The 21,811-nt window shown below is 38.2% G+C and overlaps 1 long non-coding RNA gene across 1 annotated transcript; it reads right to left on the bottom strand.

Annotated features, from left to right (window-relative positions):
• Nucleotides 1-12,414: 12,414 nt before the first annotated feature.
• Nucleotides 12,415-18,745, bottom strand: LOC116965667. The gene is made up of 3 exons (XR_004409532.2): nt 18,657-18,745; nt 16,404-16,479; nt 12,415-12,741 (listed from the first exon to the last, which is right to left on the bottom strand). It is a non-coding gene; the product is annotated as an uncharacterized LOC116965667 (long non-coding RNA).
• Between the last annotated feature and the right edge of the window lie 3,066 nt (nt 18,746-21,811).

The raw sequence follows: 21,811 nt of genomic DNA on the forward strand, positions 1-21,811 counted from the left end.
GGCTCAGCTTTGCATTAGAGGCCATTCTTCCACAGGGGACGGGTCAAAATCTCTTCTATAAGATATAGGATTCAATATATACATATATACATAAAAGCATATATATTCAAGTTGTAAATATGTATAAAACTTAAACAGTCTAGGACACAACTGGCTTGGACACTACCTTTCTCCACTTTGTCCTAGTGTGACCCATTTCCTCCTAACTCCAGCCAGAGCAGTTGTGGGTCCTGGCATGGACCAGAGGAACAGACAACAGGCTATTGCAATATGAAATTACCTTAGAGTTTGAGGGGAGTCTGTTAAATCTTCCTGTTTGCACAAGACAAGACAAATGAAGTTCTTTAGTTGCCCTGCTTGGATAACTTCTTCTGTTTGAAAATATAAAATTATCCTCTTATTCTACCCAGGAGATGATTGTAATGTTTGAAAGGATAATTCCTGTATTTGTACAGAATTTGTAAATTCTTTTATGATCTTTAGAACCAGAAGTCCATGATAAGTGGCTACTGTTAAGGTATACAGAGAAAATAATACATTTAAATCTAGCTAAGTCAGTCCTCATGTCAATAATATTAATTTACACTGCAGTTACTTCATCATGGATTTTCTATATGTTTTACTCTGCTGAAAAACATTTTCTTAATATTTGCTGAAGCACTTACCAATCCAAAAACATAGTTCACATACCTCTATGTTATCTTTCAAATCAGAGTTTGAAAGAAAATTGTAAAGTGAAATGACAAATAATCTGAAGAGAGAAAAGTAAGAAGATCTAGAAAAATAAAGAATTGTTGGAACAGATATTAGAATTTTCCATTGCAAATTATCACCACTAACCGGCTGTCTGGGAAACACTCCAACCTGATGTTGGGTTCTCTTTGATAACGTGGTGTTTCCAAGCAACATTTCTAGTCATCCCATGTGTATGAGTGGTCAGCCACCACTCCGCAACTTCAAAACATGAATTTCTTTTGTTAGATGCAGATCCAATTTGCTGTTTGGTTTTCATATGAAAAATACAGCTTGCTTTTTAAGATACAGGGTTTTTTTAAAAAAAAAAAAATAAAAAGGGAAAAGAAGCAGTGCTAAATATTGTAACACATTTCAACACATATAGCAGCGTGTCTAATTTATTCAATACTACATTAATGAACCTCTTTTTTGTTCTTAAGCTCAGCAGATGGGTATTCAGGTAGCATGTGTTAAAGTTGTCAAGAATTTATGTTCTAATTCCTTTCACATAAGCATATGCAGGCACTTCTTACCTAAGAATGACAATAATAACAATTAGCTGGTCTCTTTACTCAATATGTTTCCAGTATAATCCCAGATGAAATATTTTTGGGGATTTGGACCTGCTGAACTAGAATTTACAAAGTTCATTCCTTCCAAACCTTGTATGTTAAAAAGATTTGAATTCCAGTCCCTCAGAATCCATGGACTGCCCATCCAGTTTGCATCTATGCTTTGCATGCATTCAAGTGCAAGGCATATGTAGTGATTAGGTAATTCATAATTTAATTCAGAAATTGTTCCTATCTCACCCAAAAATAATTTTAGTTTGATATGTAGGGATTCATATCACTGATAAATAAAGAACAGGCATGTTCCTGTGAGGCAAGAGATAATAATTTCTGCAACAGACGGGATCTCTCATACTGACGGTTGAAGGGAACCGGACCTGTTCTTGGCTGATGGACGTTGAGCTAGACAAAGTCCTGCAGACTGCTGGCAGCCATGGTAATACTGTGGAGCCATGGGAGATCACCGTGTTCAGTGAAGTTAGGCACCATTTTCTGAGGCTGTGCTTGCATCTCAAAGAGACTGACTTCAGATCGCTGGCAAGGACAGTTGCATTCCACACTAAGGCAGAAAATATTTTAGATTTCTATAAAATCATCCTATCAAAATGAATATATTTTATCAACTCAGATCTGGAATATATGCATCCTACCAGTGCTAACTATAACGAGACATATGGTGAAACAGCATTTCAGATTGAGACAGTTTGGGGAATTTCTCTACCTATGATTTCTTCTTGACACTGGAATCTTTCTTATGGACATCTGTCAGGATGCAAGTTCCAGCAGGAATGTGGCACACTCAGCTCCTTCTTCCGATCCTTTGCTTCCATATTGACATAAAACCCACAGTAGGTGACAGAAAAGTTGCTTGCACCTGGCTCATGGCTAAAAATAGTGAGCCATTAAACTTTGATGATCCTCCATTTAAATGGAGCACACTTGGATAAAAGATGGCAACTGTCCAGAGCAAACGGTTATTTCAAGTCTGATTTCCAGGAAATATAGTAATAGAACTACAAATTAGTTACCAAGAAACAGATCATCTCATACACCTTATCTAAAGATCACCTGAGGTATAGGAGAGCAACTTATAGAAGTTGTTTCCTCTGAGATCACTTCAGAGGAAAAAAAGAGGGAGCAGACAGGACTGAGAAAAACTCAGTGGTTCAGACCTGAAACTGGAGAAATGTCATGGACACCCAGAAAACTCTGACCCAAGGACAGAAACCACTAAAGGTAAAGGGGAAACTGAAGTAGGAGGCTGAATGTGGAAACGTTTTGTCCACAGATGTGTACTTCTAATGCTAGCTGAGGTAAAACATGATGGGTTTTGCTACCCATCTGTTCACCTCTGCTATCCCATATCTTTGAGAGGAGAAAGTGCAAGTTTATGTTGACCCTAATATGGAGTTCTGGGAAAAGATATGCATGGAGAAGTAGGGAAGGAGCCAATGGGCTGTAGGAGTCTTGTTTTTCTGAAACAATAGTAGATAAAAAACATATCCAAGAAGTCTGCCAGAAAGAGAGACCAAATCTTACTGAGACATAAGAAAACTTAAAACATTTAGATATCTTGTGATATTACCCAAACACAGCAGCTTGGACTGTACAAAGAGAACTGTGTTTTATCAAGGCTGTGATATTGCAGCCCTAGAAAAATTAACTCATCTAGCCTGCAGCTATATGTTCCTTTCTTAGCACACTGGCTTCCCTTGTTGTAGTCATGAGAGTAATTCTGTCACACACTCTCCCTTTCACAACAGGCAGTCTTCACAAAGGCCTGAATTTTGGCTGCTTATGTGGATCATGACAGGGTACAATACATGGAGGGGCCTTTTTGACCTCTAAAGCATCCATCAGGAACCCAAGCAACCTGTGGTCTCCCTGAGTGCAGCAGGAAAACGATCAAGTGCATCTTTTGGCATTTCATGGCCACATGGAAACATGACCAGAAAGATCAGAGGGGTGCAGGCCCTATTCCTCCCTCAGTCTGGATGCATGCACTGGGGTCACCTCTCACCATAGCACCAGTGGAACAGCATTTTATGCCTTTCTCTACCAGTTCTGGCTGAGGTATTTTTCCTCATCATCTCCGGGGTTCCCTGTATCTTCATGGAGCAAGACAATCTCCTCTGGAGACTTACTGAAACCACTGAAGACCTGCATCAGGCAGTCAACATGTATGTCTTTCAGCATTTAGCATGAAGCAGAATTTATGTGATGTAGCTCGTAACAGAGAAACCTCATTTATATTACTGAAATTTTAAAAAATGGATGTTGGTTTAATTATATCCAGTGAGAAAGACTACAGATACAATCCCTGGAAAATACAGGTGGGGTTTAAGCAATAAAACTTATGAAAGAAATTCATCTGTAGAAAAATCATCACAAAAACACAGAATGAATTCACAGTGAAATGTAGAGCTAAAGGAAGTATTCCCAGCAAACAAATAATCTATATAAATTAATCTTTAACTTTCTTTTTAAGATGGTGTGGAGTTTCATGACTTGTGGGGATTGCCCAGAAATATGTTTGTCACCAAATGCTGTGAAGAGATCTGTGTGACAGGAAGTTCCCTTGACTGACCTTGAGAACAACTCCACAAAGTTCAAACCAAAGGTCCATCTAGCACAGTGTCTTTAAATAGCAGTGAAAAGTAGATGGTTAAAGAAAGGGTAAGTGCTAGGAAAACAATGTGATATTTTGTCTACTATATCATTCCAGCTTCTGGTGCTGTGTAGATAAGTGACTTCGTAAGACAGATGTTGTAACTTTGTGGTTAGTACTGCTTGATCGATTTTCTGCTCGTGATTTTAACTGGTCACTACATCTGTGGTTCAAACCATGGGCTCACTTAATTTTCTTCTCTCATGAGCATTTCCATGCTTTCTACCATGCAGGCCACTACACTTGAAGTAACTTTTACCTATTGGTTCATTTGATTCTCTCCATCTTAAAACTTAGAATTAATCCAGAAGACCTCTGGGAAAATAGTAATGAAAAGATTAATAAATGTATCTTTCAAATTGTGCATATGCTCTAAAGCTTGATCCAAAATCCCACTGCTTACTAAGCAAAACCCAACATTGATTCGAGTCAGATACAACTACTTCCAATGTGATTTTGTTTTGAGAGATGACAGAAAGTCTCAGGGCACTTGAAAGCTCAAAAGTCATATAAATTGGGATTGAACATTAGATCTTATATTACTGGTGTTTGTTCCCTGATTTAATTAAAGGAGTAGTGTTTTCATTGCAAATACATACAGTTGTGAATTTGATATTGACATTTAGAATTATTATTACACAATATGCATCAAAATATTTTTGCTAGTTAACATGATTGGTGAATGTTCACAAAAATCCAGTATATAGTCAGAACAGAGATTAGTATTATAGTAACAATAAATATTACAGTTCCTTTTGACAACCTTCATCATTCTCAGCAGACCTTGATTATGCTACTGAATACTGTGTAAAGAGTAGCAGAATCATTGAAGGCCCAAGAAGTCACTCAAACCTCTTTGTGTGTTTGATAAACTTGTGTCTTGTCATTGAGTCTGAAAATACGAAATCAAGAGATCAGAATTCTATATTACGAATGATACCAAAACTTGAAATTCACCAGAAGGAAGAGAGTCTTAAAAGACTTTCTTCCACATCTTTGAAAATTGTGTGAAAAGGATAAATAACCCATGTCACAACTGATCAGTCTGGCAGGACTGCCATTTGTCACTCCCCTTTTTTATTTTCTCCAAAACTTCTTTATCAGATACCATAGGATGAAGCCATCCTTACTGGGAGCCTTTTAATTTTCTCTATGAGACAGATATTGAATTCTCAACATAAAGCCATTTTCTGTGTCTACATCCTTTGCACATATATGCCCCAGCACATACACAGTATCCCAAGTACCAGCTCTTTCTGTTGGTTCCCATAGTTCCTTTCAAGCTTGTTTATCTTAAGATGGATTGCACACCTTGATTACCTTTCTCCACTCACTTCAGTCTCCATCATGATGTTTTTCCTCCTTTCTCCAGGACCAATTAAGATGTAAGCCCTTCAGTGGCTCTTCATAGCCTGCTATGGGCAGCTTCTTGAGGAGGCCAACACACCAGCTAGTCTACCTTCTGCTTTTCCATTCTTCCACTGAGAAGCCTACAGGCTTCTCTTACTCTCTTGCCCCTGCACTTAAGGGTCCTGTTCTGTTCTTCTCCCTAGTTCAGCTTGAAAAGGTTCATTCCTCCTTCCCCCTTTCCTATCTTGCTCTCCCAGCTCTCAGCTTTTGCCAAAATATCTTCTGATGTCCCAATAGGGTTCCCTTGTCAGTTAACTGACTTCTCCAAAGAACCTCTGCAAGCCTGTGACCCCTCCTGCCCCTCTTTTTCCAGTTATTGGATTCAAACCTTCCTAATCAGTTCCAGTTGAGGTGCAAATGCTCAACCACAGGAAATTACACTTTGGTTTATTTGGCATCCCTCTGACAAACACTCCCCTACTTCACAGGATTGTACAGGGTGAGTCCTTCCAGGATCAGAACACTTTCCAAAGTCTTGGTTTGATTACCCAAAATATTTCAGGGTACAGAATAAAATTTGATTCCTAAAAAGTTCCTAATCTTTTAGAAGTCAGGACATACTTTATTTGAACTTTACACCTCAGTGGTTGAGAGATGTGTCCTAAACACCTTGTGAGAGATACTTGGAGCTCCTTACTTGCATGGAGTCAATTAGAGCATGAGCAAGTAGGGCTCAGCACCTTCAGGCTTCCTTTGCAGGGATGAGGTGGTATGTGCCCTGACAGTACCTTTGCACACTGCATTGCATTTTTTGCATGACATTTTTTTAAAAAATAATTCCATTGCAGGCTCGGCCCTTCAACGTGCTTCGCATTAAGCACATAAGTAGTTTAACTGATGTGAAAGAAATCGCCTACATGCCTGCACATGTGATTAAATGCTTTGGTGGATCAGCCCAGAATGCCAAACACATTGTTGAATCTAACAATGATTGTGTATATAAACAAGATCTCTACAAACTGACAAAACCATAGCACTTGCATTTCTTTAAGAATCTCGTAACTGAGTTCAGCCCTGGCCTAAATGCATTGGCTTTAGTAGAAGTCTAGCAAATAATTTAACCTTAATTCTTTTTTGATGTAAAGGCAAACTGCTTAGGTAAGCATGGTTCTATTTTTATTACTTACATGTTTTCATCAGTTGCTATACAATCTTATGTGATGATTTACAGTATTGACAATATGCAAAAACTTTAAAAATATTTGAATTTCTATTGTTACCAAGTCCCAGTTGCTTTTATGAAGGATGATATTTGTGTTATTGGCCACTGGAGCCCAGATAGGAACATCGGAACATTATCCTGCCCTGCCCCTGTAAGTAATGAACTCTTTTCCAGTCTGTAAAATGTTGGTGTTTTGTGGTTTCCTGGAATAGAGATAGCAACTAGCTGTGCCTGCTCCCACTGAACATGATGTCAGGGTTGTCATTTCATATCAGAGATTGCAGTGCCAGCTCCCCTGCAGGCATCAGTGCAGAGTTAGGGGAGCAACCATTACTTACTTTGTTTTATTTTACCATCATAACTGCACTGCTGTAAGTAATCTCCAACTGGTATAGCTCTACTAATAGTCAGCTTGTTAGCCACGACTTCACGCACCAGGACAAGTAGCAATGATGCTTTTAGAACATCAAAAGAAAACAGGGATTTACACATACTATTTTGATCTTGATCTTGTTCCAATTTTTTTAGCAGTTTAATTATTTTTAATAGTTGCCATGAATTCTCTTAAAACTTATAGCACTTCTTTCTTTGCTCCTATTTCTATATTGAAACATATCACAAACCATCTTAAATGGGGTTAAACTAGTCCTCCCAAAATCCTCCCGGTAGAATTGCCAGAGGTCTAATTTCCTACTTTAATCAGTCATTTATTCTGCACTTTGAGAAGACAGAGCTTCCATTGACTGCAATAAATTCACATAACTCGGATTATTTGTGTAGGCTAAGAAAACTGATAAAAAAAGTAGAAGTGGCTATTTTTGTAGAAGGCTTCAGAAATATTCCAACTTCTCCAGTGCTCACCTCCTATCAATGAGTGGAAGATCTGTGCACCTCAAACCTGCTAGTGTTAATGAGAATGACTTCTGCAAACATGATGCATGTAGCTGGGAAAGGAAGAGATTCCAATGCTCTTGCTTATTAACATTCTCTTTTGTTTCTGCCCTCTCCATCTCAAATGCTTTCTAGCTGTTTTGCTGGCAGCTTTAGCAGCATTAATGCATTCCAAACTAGAAAAGTTTTACTTTAATATCTTACAACTAGCTCAATATGTACTGACCTCAAACCCAGGATAGTAGTAATTTGATATTGCAGCTCATTATTGTTACTCCCAGCAAGTTTCCCCTTGAAAGTGCCTGATGCTTCCCCCTTCCTCTCACACACACCCTCCCACCCTCCATTCAGAATTTGTTTTTAATTGTTCAGGAGAGAAAATTCAGACTGTGAGCCAACAATATATTTCCAGGGGGTACAAGATATTAATAGAGCTACATCGTGGCCCCATATATTGTAATAAACTGTGCTGTAATTTGTTTACCCACCATAGACAGTAACTAACATTCAGATAAATGGAGTTGGCGCCTGCAAGATTTATGATATACTTCTGTGCTTAGCAATGTTTAATCAGGGAGTTAAAATATTACAGTGTAAAATCCTTTACAAGCATGCACAAACAGAGCACTACCATTAGAGGCTTGGCAGACATAGTCGGTGTCAAATAGTACCTCCAGACACTCTCAAAACACAAAGAGGAATATTCAAAGCAGCTACTAACTGACTAGCATTATTTGAGAACAACGTCAGAGCTCATTTTTTTAGGGGGACTTGCTTTTGAAGTGACAGAATGATAGGCAGGGACAAGTGGGCTTGTCTGCAGAGTCCATCAAGCTGAAAGAAGTTGAGGTGGGTGGAAAGCGTGGATGTGGGGGGGAAGGGAGGTGAATTTTGGTCAAAAAGGTGGTAGATGCCTGTCACAGAGCTTAGTGTGTTTGGATAAGACAGGCTAGCATGTGGGGGGATCAGCATGAAGCATCACACCTGGAGGAAAAGACAACTAGCTCCAGCCTCAGTGCCATAAGCCTGGCTCCACAAAGTCTAGCCAACATCTGGAATGGATATCAAGAGACACAGTGCAGCCCTGACTGGCGCTCGACTCTACCTTTGTACTTTTCACTGCAAATTGAAAAGCAAAACAGACATCAAGGATATATTTATATAACTGTCTTCAAGCTGCATTTTCTACTCCCATCTGCTGCACATGATAAGTTTCAAGTGTTTTCTAATAAAAAAAGGATTTTTATTTTTTTTTACTCCTTGTTCGGTATACAGACTGACCTTTTTTTATTCACAGTTTTAAAGGAACAGTAAATATTTTACAGTCCGAGGAAGTGTCAGCACCATAAGACTTTCTGCTATTGACATTATTTAACCACGCTGGCTATCGAGCCAAATGTGACAGGGCGTGAGTTTGTGCATGTGCAGATGCCTGCATGTGCCTGAGTGCATAAACAAATTCACTTGTGTGCATTTGTATGTGCACATGTGCTTCAGAGAGCAACATTCTTGGGAGTTTTTCACTTTGTTTTCACATCATGTTGTTGTTGTGTCACTCAAAGGAGGAGGGCAGCCATCTATGTACAAACAGGAGACCCAGTGGTAAACCTCTCTCCAGAAGGGATACACCAAAGGAATGTAGCCACAATATCAAAAATGCTCTGTTTTTTCTCTCTGCTTTCCAACTACATAGCTGATGAGACCAGATCAGACTTCTAGTCAGGTTGATTAATTATAATGAAAATAACCAGAATGAGAAATGGTTACATTTGACTGTGAAATTTCACCCTCTGACCATAAGGCACCAGAATGGGCCTGGCCATATGTGGGTTTCAGCAGAGATGTAGGGAGCATGGCCTGATGTGCTCCTCAGCAAAAAACAGCTAGAATCAGATATTCCAAAACACATTCTGGACCACATGGGCAATGACATGTATGAGCAGCCATGAGAAAGTACAGTTATCTGTGGGAGTCAACTTCAACCCATAGGAAACAGTATGAACCAGAGATACTCACCCAGTTCAATGAAATAGCTCCTCTTCAGTATAGAGCAGCAAGCCTGATCCCTACCTACCTCATTTATTGGTATAAATTAGGGATAACTGCATTTATTGGAGTTGTACTTCTATAAAATGTTCAGAAAAAGTGCTCTTTGAGTCCACCAGTGAAAACTTTCACCAATACTAGCAACAGGAATAACAATCCTATGGAAACTGGCTGGAACATCAAAACTGTTATTTGCTATTATTTGTTGCTCTCATGAGAAAGGAGAATCATACTGGAAAAAGCTCGTTTCTCTCCTTCATATTGTAAAGTACTACTTTCAACTGTTTTAGTACTGTGAACAGGAGATGGGGATGTGAAACTTATGGTTCTGTTGTGACTGCACCAATTCACCTTATAAACCTAAAGAACTAGTAACAGCTCTGTCAAACCCTTTGTAAAATACATATAATTCACCCATTATGGAGAGAATATGAGGCTTAAATAGTGGTCTTAATATAATTATTAATTTTGTGTTGGAAATTTATTGTTGTGTTATGCCTTTCAGTGAAGAAGAAATATTTTTCTTATTCTCCAAAGGAAACTGTACCTTTTTTCCACAAGAGACACTTCAAGAAAAAAGATGTTGTCTTTAAAAGAAGTTCTGGTTTTGTAATAAAAATATTTTCAAAACTGAAAAATATTGTTTTCACCAACATTTCTTATATTCAAAACCCTATCATTCCTAATTCACTCTACTTGTAATATGCTTCAGTTGTTTCAATGAAAAAGCCCAGTACAAGAGCAAATGCTATATTTATAGCATAGGAAGAAGTTCTACACCCTACATTTTGAGAACACATGAATTTCAAAAGAGCTAAGAGATGTTCTTAGCTGAACTTCTCTAAAGTAATATCAAAATGAGTGAAATCTAAGAAGTGGATCATTTAATAACATCTACTGAAAGCTATTCTGTGTTAGCTAATGAAACATATTTGCCCTTTTCCATAATATGCAGGCAAATACAAATATCTGTTTCTCATTTGCTGCTGTGTTATCAGCAGCAATTATTTTGTTAGGTAGTTCGGGAGTTTGGGAGTTTTTGTGGTTGTTTTGTTTTGTTTTGTTTTCAATTAAAAGCCTGTAACTTCACTGAACCTCCCAAGTTTTATTTGGAAAAAAGGGTGACATAGGATCTGCGAAGTGAAATTCACAGTGTCGGTGAAACTGGTGAGAAATCACAAAAAGGAGAAGCCTTTTCTTTGGCTGAAACCAGTCACTCTGCACGAATCAGGGAAAATTATCAGGCAAAAAAAAATAAATTGCTTGCTCTCCTAATTCTGAAAATACAGTTTTCCTTTGAAATCTCACTTGCAAACTTAGAGTTTACTACTTCAGAAGCTATGATCCCAAGTGAAGTTATCACAGCAAAAGTAGCATACAACAAAAGATTTGCACATGCTTTTAATATGGAAACTCTAGGCCAGTGTTTGGACATGAAGAAGGAAGTGCCTTCTCCTTTCCATATCTACAGCATTTCACAATGTTTTTTGAGATGTGTTTTGCCATGCACATGCATACTAAATAAAAGCTCCAGGAGTTTGCTTTCTGGAGAGTAAGACAGTTCTGGTTGCCTTTGAACAGAAAGGAAGAGCAGCCAGGTGGGTCAAAGGGAAACACCTGCATTTTCTGATCCCCCTTACTTGCTTACAAATAAACACAAGATAGCTGTAAAAATGACAATATAATGTGTTTGCAAGTGTAAGAAGGAAATAGAATTGAATGAATATGAAGAAATAGGAGTATATTTCTAACTTTCACAATTCTTATTTTTCATAATAAATGTTTCTATAGTGACTTAGTACATGTTCAATACAATGTATCTATTAGGTACGTGTATTTGTATTTGTATTGTCTCATTTGTTAAATTCATATGGAAGTTGTTCTCTATGGAAGGTCTAAAGAAAACAGAAAGTCACCTGTACATAGTTTGTAGTGAGAGGGATGGTATGCAGCAGACTATGCTACCAGGTCATCTCCTACTATGTAGAAAGTAATGAAATTAGCACTCTGTGGAGTTAGACACCCCATGCTGAAAGGCACTGTCTGCAAATTCACTACCAAAATTACATTAAACCCCTAAAATATGCTGAGTGAGGTTCAGTTTCTGAGCTTGTTCCTCCTCACATTTCATGTGGTATATTTCTCAAACAGGGAACCTGCTCATTCTCTGTTTACCAGTATCTGCCTGTTAAAGTAGAACTGAAAACACTGTGTTGTACTGGAATGTAAAGAAGTTTGGAATTCAAAACAATTGCTTGCTACAAAAATAAAGGAAGGCCTTTCCTATGAAATCTATGAACTTGAAACAGGGATACAGAACTAGTCATTGCCAATAACTTTAAATTCATTTATCTATATTTGGCAAAAACTGTGCTGCAGCTGGAGATGAAATGCTGAGCTAAATAACTGCAGCGACGTGAGCTCCAAAACAGCAATTACTAAGCTGTGCTGCCTTGTGTAAGATTTTACTTTTATTTATTGTATTTAAAGCAACTCTCTAGCTATGTACAGTAAAACAAGAACTGCCTGATCAAACAATGCCTGATCGCAAGGCATCTTAGCTCCACTGTCAATATAGTTAAGTGTTTAGCAAGGCAAACATCTTTCATGAAGCTAGACTAAAGTGGTGTGCATGGTAGTTTTGCCATTCTACATACTTTTTATTACCTCTAATTGCAAGGAAATACTTTAACATTTTAAACCTAAACTTGGCTTATCACAAACATTGAATGTATTAAATTTATTTTTTCTTATTTTTAGAAAAGCTATTGATAGTTTTAAAAGGCTGAAGGAAAAAGGCACACAATCTCTATTCACTGCTATAGTGAAAACCTTCATCTCTTGGTTGTTTAACTTTTCTTCATGGTTACTATAGTGAAAACCTTCGTCTCTTGGTTGTTTAACTTTTCTTCATGGTTACGAGAACAAAAAAAGCATATTAATAAAGCTGTTGGAGGAACTGCATACCAACTTGATTTCTATCTATCATCTACCCTTTTAAAAGAGAAGACAAGAAAGTTGGGGTTTTTTTGTGCAGTGTCATTTCTTTCTTTCTGGTGGACGTCTCTGTTCTCAACAGTGAAGCCCAGGTAGATGTAATTGTGAGTGTTCTCCAGTACATCTAAGTCCACACATGTGTCTACTGTTTCAGTGGAGCTTCACAGTGGCTTCTGTCTCAAGCACAAAGAAGAGATACAAGAATACTGAACAAGTTTCATCACGCATAAACAACTTCATCCAGGGAAATGTTGACATTTCTGAGAAAGAAAAGGAGAAAATGAAGTGACATGAGTATTCTGCTAGTTGTTCTATAAAATGGATGCTGATGCCATAAATCTAGCCCATTCCCAAAAATTAATGTGACTGAAATGATATGGCAGTGCCAGAAAAGCTGACTAATGCCTGGATTCCAAAGGTGACATAATTTTTCCAAGATGACATAGTATTATTAGTAGTATTCAGTCCCTCAAACAGTGGATTTCATCCTCATTTGCCATATTTCTGACTCTCTTTTGCTTTACTTACACAACCAGTAATCTTGATACAGAGCCTTCCCTTCTTCCAATTTCTGGGCCACTCATGAGCTCTTTAACCCAAACCAGCACAAACTCTTAACTATCTCAGTCATTTTCTAGATGCGAACAAGAACACTTCTCTGAGACATACTGCCTTCCAGCAGGTGGTTCCCAAACATTTAGGGGCAATGGATCATTGCTGTCATTCAGATTAATCAAAATTAGTATGCAATCCTATAATCTAACTTCTACTTGAAGGTAATTCTGAAAATAATTCTAAATATATTTCCAGATTTCATCTGCAGACCACCTCCCATGACTTCATTCATTGACACCACTGGTCATTGGTGAATACAAAACTACTGATCTACTGGACATGGGACTGGTGACATTTGTTCCTCATCATTTACATTCTGGAAACAGCTATGTCAGAGGAAGCAGCCACCTAGGTAATAGTAGGTCATATTGCTTTATTTCCCACCAACTTCATCCAGGGACAATCAATGTTAGATTTTTTTCTTTGTTTAGGGAGCACCAAGCTGGCTGCTTATATGTCCTGGGATGCTTTTCCATTTATCTCAAGACATTGAAACCTCCTGGGAGAACTAGGAGTCATCTTCTCTCAATTTCTGAGCCTATCTTGTTTAATAGAATAGATTTTAGTCTGGCACTATGCATACAGATACATCTTTTCCTCAGATTTTGTGATTCCAATCTAGATCTTGTGATTCCATCCTCTGTTTCCTGGTGAAAAGGAAAGGAAAGCTAGGTGAAGCAAGCCAAGGAAAGGAATACAATTCCTTCAGAATTCTTGATGGATTTTATTCACCTTTCATTACTGGATATAGCCTGTCAAAGCTTGGCTTCTCTCTTTATTTATTTATCCATGCTATGGGTCACTCTTGCAGTTCCATGGGCACAATGTAGAAATATTTCATCATGTTAACCTACAACTACATCACCACCAAAATGATCTACAAGCCATAGTTGTTCTCACAGCACTTGTTACTATAGGAGACCTTTCAAAATGGAAATGAGGAATTGCTAAGCACGTGTATCTAGCAGTCACTTAAACTCCGTTGTACCAGCTGAGAAGCTAATGCCAAATTCCCTCTAACCTTCTGATATTCTAGTGTGAGTAGATCAGTGATCAGCTGCTCTTCACAGCCAGGTCCTTGCATCTTGAAGGACATGAAAACCATATCATGGTTTACTCTTCCTTTGCAGAGACACTAGGAAATGGCAGAGCTAAACATTTCAACAGCCATCACTTTAAACTCAGCAAACCAAATGAGCTAAAGCATTCCAGCATTATTGCTAATGCTTTTAATGTACAGTTCTTGTTTTCTGATTTTACATCAGAAAGTTCATACTTACATCAAATTCCTGCTAAAAGAGAGAGACTGCACACATACTTACAGAGTAATCTAACTTGTACCTGAGGCTGCTAGAGATTAACTGACTGGGTGTTACTGATGTTGACACTCTGATATATGGCCCTCTGCTTCTACTTTAATATCTTATGGTCATCACACATGTTGAACGTTGTTTGGGCTGTGGTGCTTCAACATAACATGAAGCAGGAACTACAGTAACATGTAATTTATAATGGAGAGTCTATGTTTTACTTTCACATATAGAACACATAGAATTTTTCCTTTTAAAGTAAAGTTTCCTTGTTCATTCATCACACACCACTAATCACCACCACTTAGGCATCTTAAAGAAAATGATGTACCATGCATCAGAAAAACTGACAGGGCAAATGACTGAAATTGAACACATCTGTACAAATTGTGAAGAAACTGCAGGACTGTTATACAAATGATAATAATAGCAGCCACATTGCTTTTATAAAAATGGAATCATTTCTCTGCCATTTGAAACAGTTTAGTATTTACACACCTCCACAAGTCTTCAAACCACTCTTCCTGACTGATTCTGGGGCCTAGATCATGGTTCTGTTGTTTTGGAAAGATCAAGAGCTAGTCAAGCACATAACAAAATAACAGTCTGACTAACTCTTTGTATTCATAAGGATAATAGCACTGAGGAAACTTCTCCATGCTAACAAGGTTGTATTCTATTTGAGGAAGATCTATATGCACACAAATCTCTGATTGCATTTACTCTTTGCATTGAGATCTGCTCTCCATTATCCAGTTCACTACCCTTTATATCCTACATTCCATTCTTAGCTATTAAATAGGAAAGACTATGGTGTTGAAATTTGTGTTAACGAATATGATTACCATGGTAATGGAAAAATTTGGTTTCTTCAAATTCCTGATATGTATTGGCTGTTCTTTGTCTGCTGTACTGTTTTCCTCCTCTTGGCTACAGTGTCACCTATTCTGTTCCCAGTTTCTCTGCAGTAGACTGGACATAAAAGTCTGTGTCATCTCCACAACCGGCCAGATAAAGACACAAGAAAACACTAAGCCTCCTAAAATAAGGGGCTTCTGGAGCAGAAAGCATTTCAGCTGAAAGCCAAGGGGTAAGATAAAGGCAGACCATAGTTTGTCCCACTCCTGCCTCAAGCAGACACCCTACTTTGCCCTCTTAGATATGTGCAGCTTCCCATAGGGCTCTGACATTCTATTTTCCTAGGACACCTGCACTGCAGGTAAATTACTGTCACAATAGTAAGGTAATTCCCACTTCCACACTCTTCTAATCTTCCTCTGCCTCATATTCACTTCAGCTCTTTATGCCAATTTCAAGACAGTAATTCTTTCCTTTTTATGACAGCTGAAGGCTAGGTTCCACCAGCCTCTGAGCTTATGGTTTATCATCTCTGTGAAGCTCATGTTCTTTTGTGTTTATACTACAGAATTCACTTTCACCTGTTAAAAGAATGATTTAGCTCCATAGGCATATTTCCACCAAGCACAGCATATTGCTGCCACTCTAGCATGACTCTATTGTAAATGCTTACTCAGGCTCAAGACAGTGAGAAACCTCATGTTGATGTGCAAAAGAAGCTAAAGTGGGTCTGTGCCTTTTACAAGGATGTACATTATTGATAGCTTGTAACCTGCAATCATTTAAAAGGCCCAGCAAAATCATATTGGACATCATGAATTGTGGTTTCAAACAAGGAAATAACGGAGTAGCTCATATTCTTTGATGGCAAACATTTTCTGAAGGGAAACTATTGTCCTAACCTTTCTCAATAAGAAAAAAAATCATGAAGAACCATTTATGAGGCTTATACTAGACTCAGGGCCCTCAGTTTTTATTTGGTTGGTTGGCCTGCTGGGATTTTTTGTTTGTTATGGAGATATTTTCTTTCTTTATAGAGAGTGCAATATTGTTAAAAACAAAGGATATACTGTTGTTAGTAGATCTGGCCTGAATATCATTCAACTAACGTTAGTTATTAGGTCAGAAATAAAACTTACCTTGTTATTAAATCCATATTCTACCACAAATACCTTGCTAGTAAGAGAGCACATTTCTTCATATGGCAGACAGAAGCTGAAGAGAGACAATGGTGAGGGATAATAACAGTGGAATCTCATTTACCCTAAAACATTGCATAAAACTTAGGTTGTAATTTTCCTCTGCATTATTGAACTGTTTTCCTTTAAATTCCCAAGAGCAGCCAGGTAAATCAGGAAAGCATGAGAATGAAGATTAAACAGATTTCCTTTCCTATGCTTCCACTCAGGTGAGGGGGAAGGGTTCCAAAAAAACAGTTACTTTAACTACATTTGTTGGAGGGAAAGAAGAAAAATTTGGAGATGGTGCCTTTTCATTTACAGATTATTAGCAATTTTCACTGTAGAGAATAGTGCAATTATGGGTCTGCCAAAATGGCTGAGGTTATATGATAAAGAGGTTCTCTTCATTAGAGAAGGAGAAAAATAGGAAATAAAGGAATGAAGATCTTGGATAATCCAGCATGTTCCACTGAAGACAACAGAGCCAAGGATGCAATATAGGGTGCATATTTTCTAATTTTTTGTTTCCTGTATTTTCACACATTGCCTACTAAAGTGTTCAGTACTAGCAACTCAGTAGGCACTGTGGGCTGATTCCATGACAAATCAAGTTCAGGTGAAATAATATACAGCATTTGACAATAAGTATAATTTCAGTAATCCCAAATTATTTCTGGATTTGCACTGAAGAAGTGGAATAAGGGTTTGAGAGCTAGATGCTGATAATGCTGCTATCTATTACTCTGGTTTTGTACTCTCTTCCAGTAATTACAGCTCTGCCCAGACACATGAGGCTGGTTCAGTTCTGTCCTTTACTAAACACTATTTGAACCCAAACCATTTTTCTCCAAAGAGAATGCCTTAGACATTGAACTAGGCATTCAGAGTATTCAGCCACTCTTTACTGTTATTATAATATTCGTTGAGTTGACATGAAAATAGCCCAGTAGCCTAATGGCTACTGAGCCTGTAGACTGCCTTGGCTTCAGGAACTGTTCTGAACCAGTCATAACATGACCTGAATGTGGTTCTTGCATTTTTCAAGCAAATGTCTTAACAACAGAATGTCAAATCAACTTGAGTACTAGCTTCCTCAACCTGTTCCTTGTGGTGTTTCACAATAGTTGGTTGTTCATCAATCTAGTGAGTAAATCATGGTTTAGCCCAGTGGTTAGAGCACGGCTCTAAGAAACATGACAAGTGGCTTCTCATCCTCCTCCACTGATTAAGCCACTTATGCAATTGAAACAGCAATGACTTAAGAGCATTTTTAGCATGATATCTTAACCAGATGGCTCACATTTTCTACTATGAGTAAGACACTGGGATTCAGTCTTCATTAGGAGGAAAAGGGGACTGTCTCCCACATGAAATAAATGTTCAATACTCAAGACAGGCAAAGTATGGGAGGAGGAAGAGAGGTGAAAAAGACTTAATGGTGAAAAGTGACCCTGTCTCGGGTCAAATAGACAACAGTGTTAAAAGTGAGATTAAAATTCAACCTCCTAGCAGCCACGGGACAGCCTCAGTTACTAAACAGCTTTGCCTGCCCTCACGTCATTTACTGCTGGTTTTCTTAACTTGACAGGACTCATTCAACAAGCCACTCCATGTCACCCAGATTTAAAGACCAAACATGGGTTGATGAAGTGTCCCTGAGCTCCATTTCTGGGCAGTGGAAAGCTTTTTTCCTCTCAACCTGGGACAACTTTTGAGATGGTTGAGGTGAAACATCCCCCCAGATTGCAAGGTGTTTGCCTATAAAAAGGGCTTAAAGTGATAAGACTAGACTAGAATGACTACATTTCAGATGGCTGAACTACACATGAGGAACCTTTATGATCCAGCAACCCTGTCCAGGCACTACACCTATTTGTCCTACAGAGACACGATGATATTTACTGCACATTCCAAAATCCTCAGAAAAAGGTATTAAATACACATTATTTTCACCAGCTTTGCAGACACATTCAAATTCACTTATAGGCTGGTATTACTCTCAGTTATTAAGAAATCCATCCTATATTTTTACAGTAGTTTGAGTTAATAATGGAGCTAAGCTTCTACAACACAGTAACCATCCCTAACAGCTGGCTTTTTTTCATAGCATCCAAGATAAAGAAATGTTTCAGCGATGTTGATCCAAAAAGATGTGCCATCTCTTCATGAATAAGAGAAAGGGAATAGCACTCCACAACTGAGCATACTCACCAGCTGGAAGAGAAGGAGAGGCAGCAGGCAGGTGCAAGATAGCCATTCTGGGGCTCTAGCCGGTTTTCTCTGTATTCCAAAGGACTGACACCAGAAGAGCTTTCTGTGAAAAGAGATGAATCTAGATTTAGTCCAGAAGTGACTAGTCAATGAAAAGGGACAGTATCCAAACTCCCGCATTTTTAAGGATTAGGCCCCTCACACACACACACTGTTTTTCAATATTGTTCTCTGCAATAAAAACTGAGATTGTTTTCTGAACAGGACGCCAGCTGCTTCCTGTTCATGCTACTAATACATAACACTGCCATTGTATCAAATCAAGGGATCCTCACTCTGATCATCAGACAGCAGAACAAATGCACTATATTAAGTAAATCCTCATAAAAGGCTACAGTTTCAATTGGTATAATTCAGCCCAATCACACTGACTTCAGTAATATTTTACTCTTGCTTAGGACCTAATCTGCATTGAAATTTATCTTTCACATGATTAACTAATACGTTGTACACTTATACATAGGAAATACATTTCTGTAGGTTATGCACATGGTATGGGCCCCATAGTTAGTCACACTTACTTGTTACGACCTCTCGGGCACACTCGCAACAGAAGCATAGGCAAACAGCACAAAGCTCCCTGGGCATGAGCTGAATATTGCTCTCCTTTGCCACAAAGAAGTATTCTCTGACCTTCTGCAACTCTTGCTGCGAGCATCCCCTTCCCTCCCAAGAGGCAATCGTCCCCAAGAAGCCACTGCCTCATTCCACACAACTCAAATCTGCTGTTACCATGGTTAATATTTCTGACTTGATTGGCACCACTAGTAATTGAACTGCAGTCTCTTGAGTGCAGCACACTCTATTCATTAGCCCCTATTGTGTTAGGACACTGCATCAATCCACATTATTTTTCTGTGTTAAGGGGAAAAAAAATCAGCTATGAATACAAAGTTATGTTGCCATACAAGATCATGCAGTTTTGCTCTTGGATTAATCTCATGAAAATAAATAAAATATTGCACATAAATTTTATTTATATCAAGAGCAGTGCAATATGGGATGAAGCACCTTCATTTTGACTGCATAGCGTTACATATATCATAAACCTGAAATAGCTCAGTAGTAGTTTTATAAGAAAAGTTTCAGTTTCATCACCGTATTAGCAAAATATTTGCAGTCTTCTTTCTCCCTTTTTGCACTTTATACAGAGTTACACAAAGTTGACGATTTGAGTCTGTAGGTAACAGAATGATATATAGGGCAATGAAAAGAATCATATAGCAGAATATTTCCTGTATAAGGAACAGGTCAGATAAGTTTCATACTGCAGCTTCCAACTGCCTATTTAGATCAAGATTTTATAATTATGTATCTTTTAGTAGATTTTATAGATGACTCTATAGTATTCATAAGAGGATTAGACCAATTAGAAATTAATTTATAAATCTTGGTAATTTTGAACTGACAGTTTTAATAGAAGTAGCTAAAATATGAGAAATATTTTGTATCCTGATTTCATAAAATTCTCCACAAATTAATAACCTCTGACATCAAGGAGATGGCCATACCAGCAAGGTGTTCCAGAGTGATCCTTTTGTTCATCCTACTGCATTTTTACTGTAATAAATGCCCTTCTGGTTTCATCTTTGTAAAAGTTTTCAAGCTTTGTCTGTTTTATTCCTTTTTCATTTCCCCTCTAGACAGGCACATTAAGAGAGGCCTAAGAAATACTTGCCTCAAACACTTTTTCCCATGGGGAAAGCAAAAAAAAAAATTAAAGAAAGGAAGATAAGAGAAACACACGTGCCAAAGGACAAAGTTCTGCTTTAATCCACCAGCCTGCCTTGGCATTGGGAGATGAATCATGGAAGATAAGGAGTTTGCAGGGCTTCAGGAATGTGAGTTTGAGAAAGGTAGATGGCAGGGAGAACAAGAGACACGGTGAGATATTGACAGTGGACAAACTGCTTCTCATCATAGCTTGCTATTTAATAGAGTAAGCTGTTCTTCATGCTCTCAGTGCCAAGATTCTCACCTTTCCACAATTTCCACTTTGTGTTGAAAATGCAGTAATATACTCCCTATTTATTCAGGTTCCAGCCTCATCTGAGTTCACTGCATTATATAGAGTCACATAGGTATACAAGGAGTGAGGCAAGTCACACCAAACAGCACGAGTTCTAGCAAAGACACACTCATACAACACAGCAGTGCAAAAGAGCAGTACTGTGAAACATGCATTCCTAAGTCCATGGGATGGATGGTCCTGTCAGTGGTTCTGACTTGTCTCAGCTCTGTCTGAGAACAGCCAGTGCTTGGCACATCAGAAAAATCCAGTTGTGTCCTATTTTATACAAAGTATAGTTGAAGCACCCAAAATTGGTGGAACCGTATGTTTAGATCCTCTTCCACAGCATGCAGATAATAACACTTATCTTTCCCTTTATCACTGTAAAGCTTACTTTGTATTTGCAAGATACTCAGTTGATAGAGGAGCAGTTGCCAGAAGAAAGTCCATGGTACTGGGAAAATTCCTTATCTGGTGTATGCCTACTGCTGTGACTGTGTATGAGTAGCACAAATCCAAACACGCTGTGAAATGCAGTATTAACTGAACCTGCTTCACTCTGAGTTAGTGATTCTCTGATGTCTAATATGCTGGATGAGCTGATTTAGCAAGATTCTGAGCACACACACTATCCCCCTCTTTCCCACGTCAAGTTTAGATTAGATTGTCCAGTATATTTAAAATCATTAGAGAGAGGACTGGCCAGTAGAAAATAACAGAAGAGTCATTTCTTAACAAAACAATATTAAAACTAATTATTGATCATCTATCTCATCCATCAATCTCTGTACAAGCCGTTCAATAAACAGGGTAAGCACCCCGTGGAAACCACTATATGTGATCAAGTAACAGTTCTCACAGTCCATGTGTCAATGGGTATGCCTGTAGGCATCAGATTAAGGCATGTAGTTGACACGATACCAACAAATTCACATTTCTGATTACCTCATTTCACAACTGTAATTTGTTTTAATCTTCCCTTAATTTATCTATGGGTGTGCATAATCTGAACAGCTACGTCTTCTTGTACTCATTCTGAATTTTTAGGTTAAACTGGTAACGGTGTACCAGCCCACACTCCGTG

The sequence above is a fragment of the Tyto alba genome, unplaced genomic scaffold (genome assembly GCF_018691265.1).
Source record: "Tyto alba isolate M040663 unplaced genomic scaffold, T.alba_DEE_v4.0 Super-Scaffold_40, whole genome shotgun sequence".
Lineage (NCBI taxonomy): Eukaryota > Metazoa > Chordata > Aves > Strigiformes > Tytonidae > Tyto > Tyto alba.